Here is an 11436-nt window from a genome sequence, read left to right as displayed (position 1 = left end):
GAGTAGAAAGGGCAGCAGCAGCTCAGGCAGAATCGCTACTTTTATTTCCGATTGAGGCTGGGCTGCTGGCCCCAGGCTCCGGGCGTGCACTCACTGGGAGACAAGAGCAAGCAAGACACAGAAAGGGTTAGTCCCACCCCCAGCCCCCGCCACTCTACTGCTCCCACTGGGCCCTACGGCATAGAGGCAAAGGGGCCAAGCGCGCTCTGGAGGCCTCTAGAAGCCACCAGCTGAATGGGGGTGGGAGGCAGCAGAGCCAGGCCCAGAAAGATCCAGTGCCAGTGGGGAGGACGACAGGTCCCCCTGAGGCCCCGACCTGTCGGCTCAGCCCACGGTGTGCCCAGGACTCTGAACCTTGGGGCGTCCCCTCCTGCCCCCTCCCGGTGGTGGCTCCATCGCATCCTCTCCCAAGCCCATGCCTGGCAGGGCCACCGGGAGAACCGCCCTGGGCCTGGGCTAGGTGAACCAGGGGTGCCCGTCCCCCAACCCTCCGGATGATACCCAGGCTGGAGGGACACATGTGGGGAGGCAAGGGCGGAAGATAAACTGGGGGGATCCAGGCTCCTGGGGCCTGCCCTGGCGGGAGGCCACAGGCCTCACGGGGCAGTGAGCTGGAGGCCGCCCAGGCAGGCAGGCAGCAGGGAAAGAGATCGGCACGGTCCTGGCCAGGGGCCTCCCCGGGGAGGCCGGGCAAGTAGGAGCAAAAACAAGAGCACGGGCCTCTCACCCTGCTGGGGCTTGTGGCCTGCGGACCCAGCCACACTGAGGAAGACCCAGGAGGACCCACCAGGCTACTAGGAGGACATGAAGGGTGCACAGACCCCCAATCTGGAGGATGTGTCTGGACTGAGTCCAAGGAGGGCAGTAGACCAGCTGGCCTTCCCTCGCCCCAGCCACACTCCTGGCACCCCAACCTTCCCTTCTGCCTTCTGACAGCCCCATCCCCACTCTCCCAGGCAACTAGGAGGGGGCCTGGAGAGGAAAGGGAAGCAACAGCCCCTCAGAGCGGGGCTCCCCGAAATCTACGGCCAGGGACTGAGTCCAGCACTCAGACACCCCTGGGAACCCTGGCCAGGAGTCCCTCGGGGTTCCGGTGTGGTCCCCAGCACAGGGAGGCCTGGGCTCCACTCCAGGGCTCTGCTGGGCTCCTCCGGGCGGACCTGGGAATCTGCCCGGGAAGCTTAGGGGACTGGCCCAGCCCAGGGAGGGGCTCAGGCTGGAAACCAAGCAGACAGGGTACCCCCTGACCTGGGGCCGAGACGGACAGGAAGCAGGTGACTACGGGAAGACCCCCGCCACCACCCACCCCCAACTCGGCACACAAAGGCCCAGAGAGGCCCCCAGACATCACTGTTAGGGGTGTTTGCCAACACCCGCAGAGGGGCCGGGTGTCCCGGGCACAGAGACAGCTTGCAGGACCCAGCTGAGGCTAGGGCAGCAGCAGGTAGTGGCCAGGAGGTGACCGACCAGGGCCCCAAGCTGCGTTGGGGGGAGGGGAGGGGCAGGCCCGAGGCAGGATCTCTCCGAGGAGGCGCCGTACCCAGCCAGGGCTCCCGGAGACACAGGTGGTGGGGCCGAGTGCCCCTCACCCTGTGCCTGGACCCCAACAAAGGGCAAGCATGTATCCTTCTCAGACAGTGTCCAGGGCAGGGCACTCCCAAACCGGGACACCCCCTAGGCCAGAGGCCAGGGGTCTGAGGAGGCCCCTAGGAGGCAGGGCAACAGCCAAGAGGAGCGCATTCCCTGGGCCCACTCTCCAACTGTAACCAGGGCCCGGTCCCCGAAGGCACCAGCTCTCCCTGGGGGCAGGACCTTGATCCAGAGCAGGAGTGGAGGCCCGCCGACAGGGGACGGCTGGAGAGGCCCTGGGCTCACGAGCCAGGGAGCGGGGGCTCTGCGCCCAGAAGCCCCTGGGTCCTGCCTGGGCTGCTGGTAGCTGCCGCAGCCTGAGGGGACCGGAGTCCCCCAGGGTGCTCGGGGGCAGCTCCTTTGGGACCCTCAATGGAGCCAGTAGTCCAGGAGGGCGCCGGTTCATCCAGGTGGGTGCACTGGCCGGGACAGGGTCTGGCTGCTGTCGTGACCGTGCCCATCTGCCAAACAGGCTGCTGGAAGAGCATTCCCTGAGCGAGGGCGCTGGGCGGCCGGGGGAGGGAGGATGCAGTCCCCGTCCAGGCCCCCAAGGCCCCCACAGCAGGGAGAGTTGGCCCTCCTCACTGTTCCTTCCCGGGGCACCAGGCCGGCGCCTCAGCTCAGGGGAGGGAGGGGTCACAGAGGACAGCCAGCAGGCAGATGGCCCAAGAGTGTGGGGGTTCAGGGGGCCTGACCGTGTCCTGAGGCGCCCCAGGACCCTCTACCCAACACCCCTGAGGGAGGGGCTGTCCCCACCTGCCAGGAACACATTCCTCAGGGAAGGCCCGGCAACCTGCTCTCCTCCAGTTCAAGGAGAGCCAGGCGGCTTTGGAAGGGGCCAGGAGCTGTCACCAAGGGCCCCTGTATTGCCCAGAGGCGACAGAGGCTAACAGGAAAAGCACTCGCCGCCCACAGAACCTCGGTGACAAATTCAGAGCCGCCGAGAGAGAGCGTCATCAGGAGGTCACCTGCCAGTCCCAGGGGGAGGGATGGGGCGCGTCTCCAGGGAAACGAGATGCCAAGGTCCTCCTGGGGCCCCTTCCGGAACCCACCCGCCCTCCACATCCCACCCCCCCAGACCAGGGACTGCCCCCACCCCCCCAGCCCAGGATCCGGCAACCCGACACGTCAGGGAAAAAAGGAGCCGCTCTGCCTTCACCATGGCAACATGGCACGGTCCTCCCAGCCCCAGCTCCTCCCCTTCAGGGCTGCATAGGGGAAGGAGAGGCCTCCTCTGTCTGCAGAGCGAGGTCGCCCCACCTGGGGCAGAGAGGGGGCGGGGGCAGGAATGAGCCCCTGGGGGGGAGGGCGTTGGAGGTGCGGGGCACATCCTGCCACCCAGGCTGGCGTGGGGCACTCACACCGTGCAGAAGGGGCTGTGGTGACCAGAACGGGCTTCCCGCCAGCTCGTGGGGATGTAGGACTGGGACTCCCGGACCGGGGCTGGGAAACACTTCCACGAAGGGCCAGAGAGCACACGGCGCAGACCCTGTGGGACACACGGGGTCTCTGTGGCACAGTCTCCCTTCTTGGGGTTCTCTGGGATGGGTGTTGCAACCCTTTCAGGATGTCAAAGCACGCTCCGCCCTCAGAAATGCAGGCCGGCCAGTGTCAGCCCCAGGAGGTGGCCTGCTGCTCCGGCTGACACCAAGGACACGCTCTTGAGGCGGCCCTCCCTCTTGGGGCCTCCAGCAGCCGACACAGGTCTACACGTGCAAGGGCGCTTCTGACACGCAGCACGCAGGAACAGCCTCCACCCTGAGCATGGCGCCCTCTGCAGCACACTCCAGGGTGGACCTGTGAGACCACTGAAGACCAGAGCAGAGAGGAGGTGAGGCGGGTCACTTAGGATACCAGGTCGTAAACAGACTGTGGCCGGGTCTGGGGCGCCCTCTCCTGCTGGTTCGATTGGATTGCAGGTCTGCGGGAAGCCCGGCAGCCCTGTGGGGAGGCCCGGTGGGGAGGAACTGAGGCCTCCTGCCACAGCCTCTTCGCTCAGTCAGATAGGATGGCTGGGCCCCAGTGGACACCTTCATCGCAGCCTGAGAGGGCCCCTGGGCCATAGTCCCTGGCTCCCCGAGAGCCCTCTCAGAGCCGGTCCCTCAGAACCCTGGGGGATGAGGAGCACCAGGTGGGGAAGGACCAAAACGTGGGGTCGCCTATTACCCAGCAGCCGGAACTGGTGCCCAGCATCCAGGGGGCAAGACACGGTGTGAGCCAGAAGGAAACAAACGGACAAGAACCCCCAGAAGCCGTCAGGAAAGCCTGGAGCTTCAGATGACAGGAAAACTAAAATCCCGTCTGACCAAGCACAACCCGCAAACCACACAGTCAAGAGACAAGTGATAACATGGGGAAAATAGTAGCAAAAGGTGACTAAGGGCTCGCGTCGGTCACACACACACACACACACACACACACACAGCCAGACACACGAGTGGACGAGGCAGCGTGCAAGGACAAGGGAGCCAAAGGGGGCGGAGGAGAGGAAGGGAGAGGGAGGAAGTGTCTTCTCCACCGGGATGCAATCCCCTGGGGGCAAAGACACCCAGCAGGGTCGCCAGAGCCGCCGCGGAGACGGGAAGTCATGCCAGGCCTCGGAGCCCAGCCAAGAGGAACCAGAGCAGACGGGCCAAACTCAGCGGCCGGCTCCCAGGTGGGCGGTGGCGCTGGGGGGAGCCGCCTGGGCAGCATCGCCAGCAGCTGGGAACCCTCCTGGCGCAGGAAGGGCGGCGGGAAACGCGGGGCTTTCCCGGAAACCCTGGGCGGGGCCCTGCGGCTGTTCCCAGGAACCCTCCCGCGGGAAGACCGGCCGGAGGGATGGCTCCGTCGACGGAAGCCACCGCCTTTTCTGCGGGGCTCGCCTTCCCTACCTCCCCGAGGAGCCAGTATGGCGGGAAGCGCCCCAGCCCACGGCCGCCTGCAGCAGAGCAGGATTCCCTCCCCGACGGCCACGGTTGCCAAGGGACGGGAAAGACTTTGTTACCCCACCGCGCGCCACCCGCGGAATGGTGCACAGACACCTCCAGACGCCACCTCCCCCAGGACGCCTGACTGGGCCCGCTCGGCCCACCTCTCCCTGGACGCTGCGCGGTGGGCGGGTGGGGTCGGCCCTGCTTCCCCACGACCCCCCAGACGCGCCCCGAGGCGCTTTCGGAGCACAGTGGAGTGGGAAGGGAGGGGCGGCCCCTCGACGGCGCCCAGGCGAGAGCGGCTCAAGGAGCTTCCCGGGCCCTGACCTCGGGGGACGCCTGTCCGCCAAGTCCCCGGGGGAGGACAGTGACCACCGGCCTGCGCCGGAAAAGGACTCGGCGCCTGCCCCGCAGAGCCGGCCCGAGGACCCGCAGGCGCGGGAGGCGGGGCCGAGGCGGGGGCGGGGAGTGGCGGGGCGGGACCGCCCTCGCCTCCGCCCACCGGAGCCCACAGCTGCCTCGCTCCCCGCCTCCGCTGCCGTCGCTCCTCTCAGCCTCCAGGCGCCCACCGGAAGCTCCGCCCCTCCCCGCCTATCCGGCCTCCTCTTCGCCTGTCGTCGCCAATGACCATGCTCAGATTGAACGGAATTCCCGCCCCTCACCCTTGACGGACGCTCCTGCTGCCCAATGGGCGCCACCCCGTCGCGTGAGCGCCGCTGCAGCCCTGCGGGGCGGGGTGCGTCCCCCTCTGGCTCCCAGGCGTCCACGGGGCGAGGGCAGGGACGCTGGCCGCAGAATCACGCGAGACCGTCCAGCCGTGCACGCGCAACACTGCCGCCTGGTGTTTTCGGTGTGGACCTGTGCTTCTCTAAGCATTCCATTCCCGAGAAGGGGCGAGAAACGTCCAGAGGCCGTTGCACCTGCCGGCCGGTGCCGGAGCGTTGGCCGTGGGCGCAAATGAAGCGCCCCGGGAGCGCGGCGCGACGTCCGTGCCCTCCGAGGGCCGCCCGGGTGTCGCCGTGGTGCGCGCGGGAGGGCGCGGCCGTCGGCATTTCCGCGCTTGCGCGGGTTCCTGTCCCCCGGCACCGGCCCCTCCCTCCCGTGGGCCCGCGGTAGGCACGCCCCCTCCCTCCCGCGGTGCAGCGCAGCCAGCGCTCTGCTCCGGGACTCAGCTTTATCTCCGCGGAGCCACGCGCTGTCCTCCGCTGTGGTGGGCCGAGTCCCCTCCGCCTACCGCTCGCGAGATCCATCCCAGCCCTTGGGGCGGGGCCCGTTGTTCTTCCCGCTCACGGCCAGGGAACGGTCCACGCTCGCGGAGCCGCAGGCTGAGCCTTTGCCTGATGAGGGACAAGGTTGCAGCTTCCCGTGGCTGGTGGCCCTTACGGAGGAGCCAGCTGGGAGCACGCACGTGCAGGGTTTCCTGTTACCGGGTTGCCACGCCGGTCTTGAACGCTCCAGTCCACGCAGAAATGAATGTGTAGCTGTATTTGTATTTGTATTTGTAATGGGTTTTTTTGAGGCAGGGTCTCACTCTGTCGCCCAGGCTGGAGTGCAGTGGCGCGATGTGGGCTCACTACAGTCTTGACCTCCCCACCCCAGCGACGGCCTCCGCCTCCGGCCTCAGGCCACCAAGTAGCTGGGACTACAGCAGGCACACGCCACCACCACGTCCGGCTCATTTTTAAGGTTTTTGTAGAGATGGGGTCTCGCTTTGTCGCCGAAGCTGGTCTGGAATGCCCGGGCTCAGGTGATGCATCCCAGGCTCCCAAAGTGCTGGGATTCCAGGCACCGGCCGTCTCCTCGTAGGGCCTTGAGTACTGTCAATAGAAACACCAGACTCTTCAGGCGAATCACTGAAGGGCTTTTGAGGCCGGGCGCGGTGGCTCACGCCTATAATCCCAGCACTTCGGGAGGCCGAGGCGGGTGGATCGTTGGAGGTCAGGAGTTCGACACCAGCCTGACCAACAAAGTGAAACCTCGCCTCTAATAAAAATACAAAATTAGCTGGGCATGGTGGTGCACACACCGGTAATCCCAACTACTCAGGAGGCTGAGGCAGGAGAATCGCTTGAACCCAGGAGGGAGAGGTTGCAGTGAGCTGAGATGGCTCCACTGAACTCCAGCCTGGGTGACGGAACACGACTCTGTCTCACCAAAAAACACACAAAAAAGTTTTTGAAACAACTTGAAGCAAGTTATCCCATGTATAAAAAATATATAGTTATTTACTCGATTTTTCTGCGCAATCACCCACATAGTTACGAAGTTTAAGACCCCTGTGCAGCAAACTGACACAAGAACAGAAAATGAAACACCGCATGTTCTCACTCATAGGTCGGTGTTGAACAGTGAGAACACATGGACACAGGGAGGGGAGCACTACACACTGGGGTCTGTTGAGGGGAATAGGGGAGGGACAGCGGGGGGTGGGGAGTTAGGGAGAGAGAGCATGGGGAGAAATGCCAGATATAGGTGAAGGGGAGGAAGGCAGCAAATCACACTGCCACGTGTGTACCTATGCAACTATCTTGCATGTTCTTCACATGTACCCCAGAACCTAAAATGCAATGAAAAAATACGTTAAAAAAAAAAAGACCCCTTATGCTACACATTTTATAGTGGCTTTCCTTTTTGTGTGTGTGTGGTTGTTGTTTTTTATAATTTCAACTTTTTATTTTGTTTTTGAGATAGAGTCTTGCTCTGTTGCCCAGGCTGCTGTGCAATGGCACCATCTCGGCTCACTGCAACAACCTCTGCCTCCCAGGCTCAAGGGATCCTCCCACCTCAGCCTCCCTAGTAGCTGGGACTACAGGTGTGTGCCACCACGCCTGGCTAATTTTTCTATTTGTAGTAGAGGTGGGGTTTCACCATGTTGGTCAGGCTGATCTGGAACTCCTGGCCTCAAGTGATGCGCCTGCCTCAGCCTCCCAAAGTGCTGGGATTGCAGGCGTGAGCCACCACGTACAGCCTATAAATTAGACTTTTTTTTTTTTTTTTGAGACAGAGTCTCGCTCTGTCGCCCAGGCTGGAATGCAGTGGCGCGATCTCGGCTCACCGCAACCTCCGCCTCCCGGGTTCAAGAAATTCTCTGCTTCAGCCTCCCAAGTAGCTGGGATTACAGACGCCTGCCACCATGCCTGGCTAATTTTTGTATTTTTATTAGAGATGGGGTTTCACCATCTTGGCCAGGCTGGTCTTGAATTCCTGACATCGTGATCCACCCACTTCGGCCTCCCAACGTGCTGGGATTTCAGGTGTGAACCACTACGCCCAGACTTTTTTTTTGAGACAAAGTCTCGCTCTTGTCCCCCAGGCTGGAGTGTGCAATGGCGCGATCTCAGCTCAACGCAACCTCTGCATCCCAGGTTCAAGCCGTTCTCCTGCCTCAGCCTCCTGAGTAGCTGGGATTACAGGCACGTGCCACCACACCCGGTTAATTTTTTTTTTTTTTTGTATTTTCAGTAGAGATGGGGTTTCTCCATGTTGGTCAGGCTGGTCTCGAACTGCCGACCTCAGGTGATCCGCCTACCTTGGCCTCCCAAAGTGCTGGGATTACAGGCGTGAGCCACAGTGGCCAGCCTGATGTGCTCTTATTTAAACAACAACAACAAAAATTTTTTTGAGCAGCGTTTCGCTTTTGTTGCCCAGGCTGGATGGAGTGCAATGGCACAATCTCGGCTCACTGCAATCTCTGCCTCCCGGGTTCAAGGGATTCTCCTGCCTCAGCCTCATGAGTAGCTGGGATCACAGGAGTGCGCCACTGCACCTGGCCCCGATTTGATGTGCTTTTAAAGCATCATTATTCCTACCTTCCATTTACTATGAACACAGCCTTGAACATGCATCCATCTCTCTCTAGGATAATTACCTGTGAGTGGAATTGCTGGGTCCAGATATATGTACATACATTTTTTTTTTTTTTTTTTTTTTGAGACAGGTTATCAGGCTGTGGCCCAGACTGGAGTGGAATGGCTAGATCACCGCTCACCGCTGCCTCAACCTCCTGGGCTCAAGTGATCTTCCTACTTCAGCCTCCTGAGCAGCTGGGACCACAAGTGTGCACCACCACCCCTGGTTTCTTTAGAAAGCTTCTTTTTGTTGAGATGGGGTCTCACTGTGTTGCCCAGGCTGGTCTTGAACCCCTGGGCTCAAGCGATGCTCCCGCCTTGGCCTCTCAAAATGCTGGGATTACAGTTGTGTGCCACTTTCTGTGGCCTGCATTTAAAATTGTAATAGACACTAGGGAATTGCCTCCCTGAAAGACCCACCTTTGATACTGTCCCTTCCCCACGCTGTACCCTCCGTGTTTACCCACAGCCTCACCAGCACCGTTTCGGCTAACAACTTTTTAGGTGTCTGAAAATTGGCTGGGAGAACAGTAGCTTTTTGCTGTTTCCTTCTCCCGGTTTCCTAGTCTTGTTCCCCTCCCTCCCAAAGGCGCTGTGGTGCTTAGGACCTTCCATTTCTACAGATCCTTGTGAAATACGTGGTGTCATTTGGCATGTGTTTGTTCAATTCTATTTATTTATTTTTGAGACGGAGTCTTGCTTCAAGCAATTCTCCCACCTCATCCTCCGAAGTAGCTGGGACTACAGGCACGTGCCACCACGCCCAGCTGATTTTTGTATTTTTAGTAGAGACGGGGTTTCACCATGTTGGCCAGGCTGCTCTTGAACTCCTGACCTCAAGTGATCCGCCCGCCTCGGCCTCCCAAACTGCTGGGATTACAGGCGTGAGCCACCACGCCCAGCTTGTTTGTTTGTTCTGAGAGAGGCCCAGGCTGGAGTGTAAAGGGGCAGTGAGCTCACTGCAGCCTCAACCTCCCAAGCTGAATTGATCCTCTTGCCTCAGCCCCCCAGCTTACTAGGACTACAGGTGGGTGCCACCACGCCCTGCTAATTTTTAATTTTTTTCTAGAGATGGGGTTTCACCATGTTCCCCAGGCTGGTCTCCAACTCCTGGGCTCCATCAATCCACCCACCTCAGCCTCCCAAAGTGCTGGGATGGCAGGCGTGAGCCACCGTGCCCGACTCCTTTCCCACTGTCGGTCTCCTCCATACCATTTGTCACACACAGCCTTTCCCCCATGATCGCACTGCCGTACTCCCGCTAAACGTGCAGGCATCTGCGGTCTCCTCTGCGCTGGTCCTTCCGGGGAACAATGCCATGAGCCTCGTTTGCATCTCGCCATACCTAGTGCACCTGCCAGCTCCCTTCGAGGGTCCTTGCAGACAGCTTCGCTCATTCTTGGGCATTTTCTTCTCCACGTGAAGTTTCCCATCATCATCTCCGGGACCATTTGACACCCACATCCCTGGCTTCCTGAGACTCTGGTGGCGTGACGGGATGAGCCCACTTCTCAGCATTGCTTCTTTCGAGAGGACGAAGGCCTCAGTCCAGGCGGCAGGAATGGACTTTGCCCTGCTGGCCTCAGCTCGGCTGGCAAGGGATACCTGCAGTCTGGGGCCTGGAGGTAGAGCGCTCCAGACACAATCCCTTCCTTCTGGGAGTTTCTTTTTCGTGGGTGAGCCATAAGCAAACAGCTCACCCCCCAGTTCTGAGGGCCTGGGTGGGACCATCGCCCCGGTCCAGGTAAGAGACCGTGAAGTCCGGCCAGGCACATTGGCTCTTGCCTGGAATCCCAGAACTCTGGGTTAGGGTTAGGGTTATGGCGGGAGGATCACTTGGCTCCAGCAGTTCAAGACCAGTCTGGACAACCTAACAAGGCCCCATCTCTGCAAAAGAAAAAAAGATTAGTCAGGCATGGTTGTGTGCGCCTGTAGTCCCAGCCAATTGGGAGGCTGGGGCAGGAGAATTCCTGGAGCCCAGGAGTTCCAGGCTGCAGTGAGTGTTGATCATGCCACTGCACTCCAGCCTGGGCAACGGAGCAAGGCCCTGTCTCAATTAAAAAATAAAAAAGACCAGGCTTGGTGTCTCACGCCTATAATCCCAGCACTTTGGGAGGTCGAGGTGGGTGGATCACCTGACGTCAGGAGTTCGAGACCAGCCTGGCCAACATGGCAAAAACCCTGTCTCCACTAAAAATAAAAAAATAAATAAATAAAATTTAAAAAGTCCGGGCGCGGTGGCTCACGCCTATAATGCCAGCACTTTGGGAGGCCGAGGCGGGTGGATCACGAGGTCAAGAGATCGAGACCATCCTGGTCAACAAGGTGAAACCCCGTCTCTACTAAAAATACAAAAATTAGCTGGACATGGTGGTGCCCGCCTGTAGTCCCAGCTACTTGGGAGGCTGAGGCAGGAGAATTGCTTGAACCCAGAAGGCGGAGGTTGCGGTGAGCCGGGATCGTGCCATTGCGCTCCAGTCTGGGTAACAAGAGTGAAACTCTGTCTCAAAAAAAAAAAAAAAAAAAACGGAGTCCCAGATGGCGAGGGTAGCAGTGGAAAAAAACCCACTTCAATTTCTTTGTGCCAACGGTTCATGTATTGGAAGGATTCCAGTGGGAAGGTCAGGAGGGAGAGGAGCCAACAGGTGGAAAGCTGCCAGTCCTCTGTCCTCACTGTGTAGGGCTGCAAGATTCCTTGGGTGCCCGTCTGGGCTCCAGGGCCCCCACGCACCCGTGCAGGCTAGTGTGTGGATCTGCAAGAGGCTCTCTGCCCTCTGGGCAGGTATGCGGCTGGAGGTGAGGACACGGGAGGGATTTCAGCCCACTCACTCCCCAGGAAAGTGTCCTTGTGCAGAGAATCCAGCCTGCACAATCTTCTTGGGTACCCAGGCTTAGGCTGTGTCCTCCCTCTGCCCAAAGTGGCTACAGAAAGTTCATTTAACACCCACTAGAGAGTGAGGAGACTGTAGGGGGAATTTCTTGTTTTTCTTCTTTTCTGAGACAGAGCCTTGCTCTGTGGTCCCAGGCTGGAGTGCAGTGGTGTGATG

This window comes from Callithrix jacchus, chromosome X (genome assembly GCF_049354715.1).
Source record: "Callithrix jacchus isolate 240 chromosome X, calJac240_pri, whole genome shotgun sequence".
In the NCBI taxonomy this organism is placed as follows: domain Eukaryota; kingdom Metazoa; phylum Chordata; class Mammalia; order Primates; family Cebidae; genus Callithrix; species Callithrix jacchus.
Note: the sequence above shows the minus strand (reverse complement) of the source record.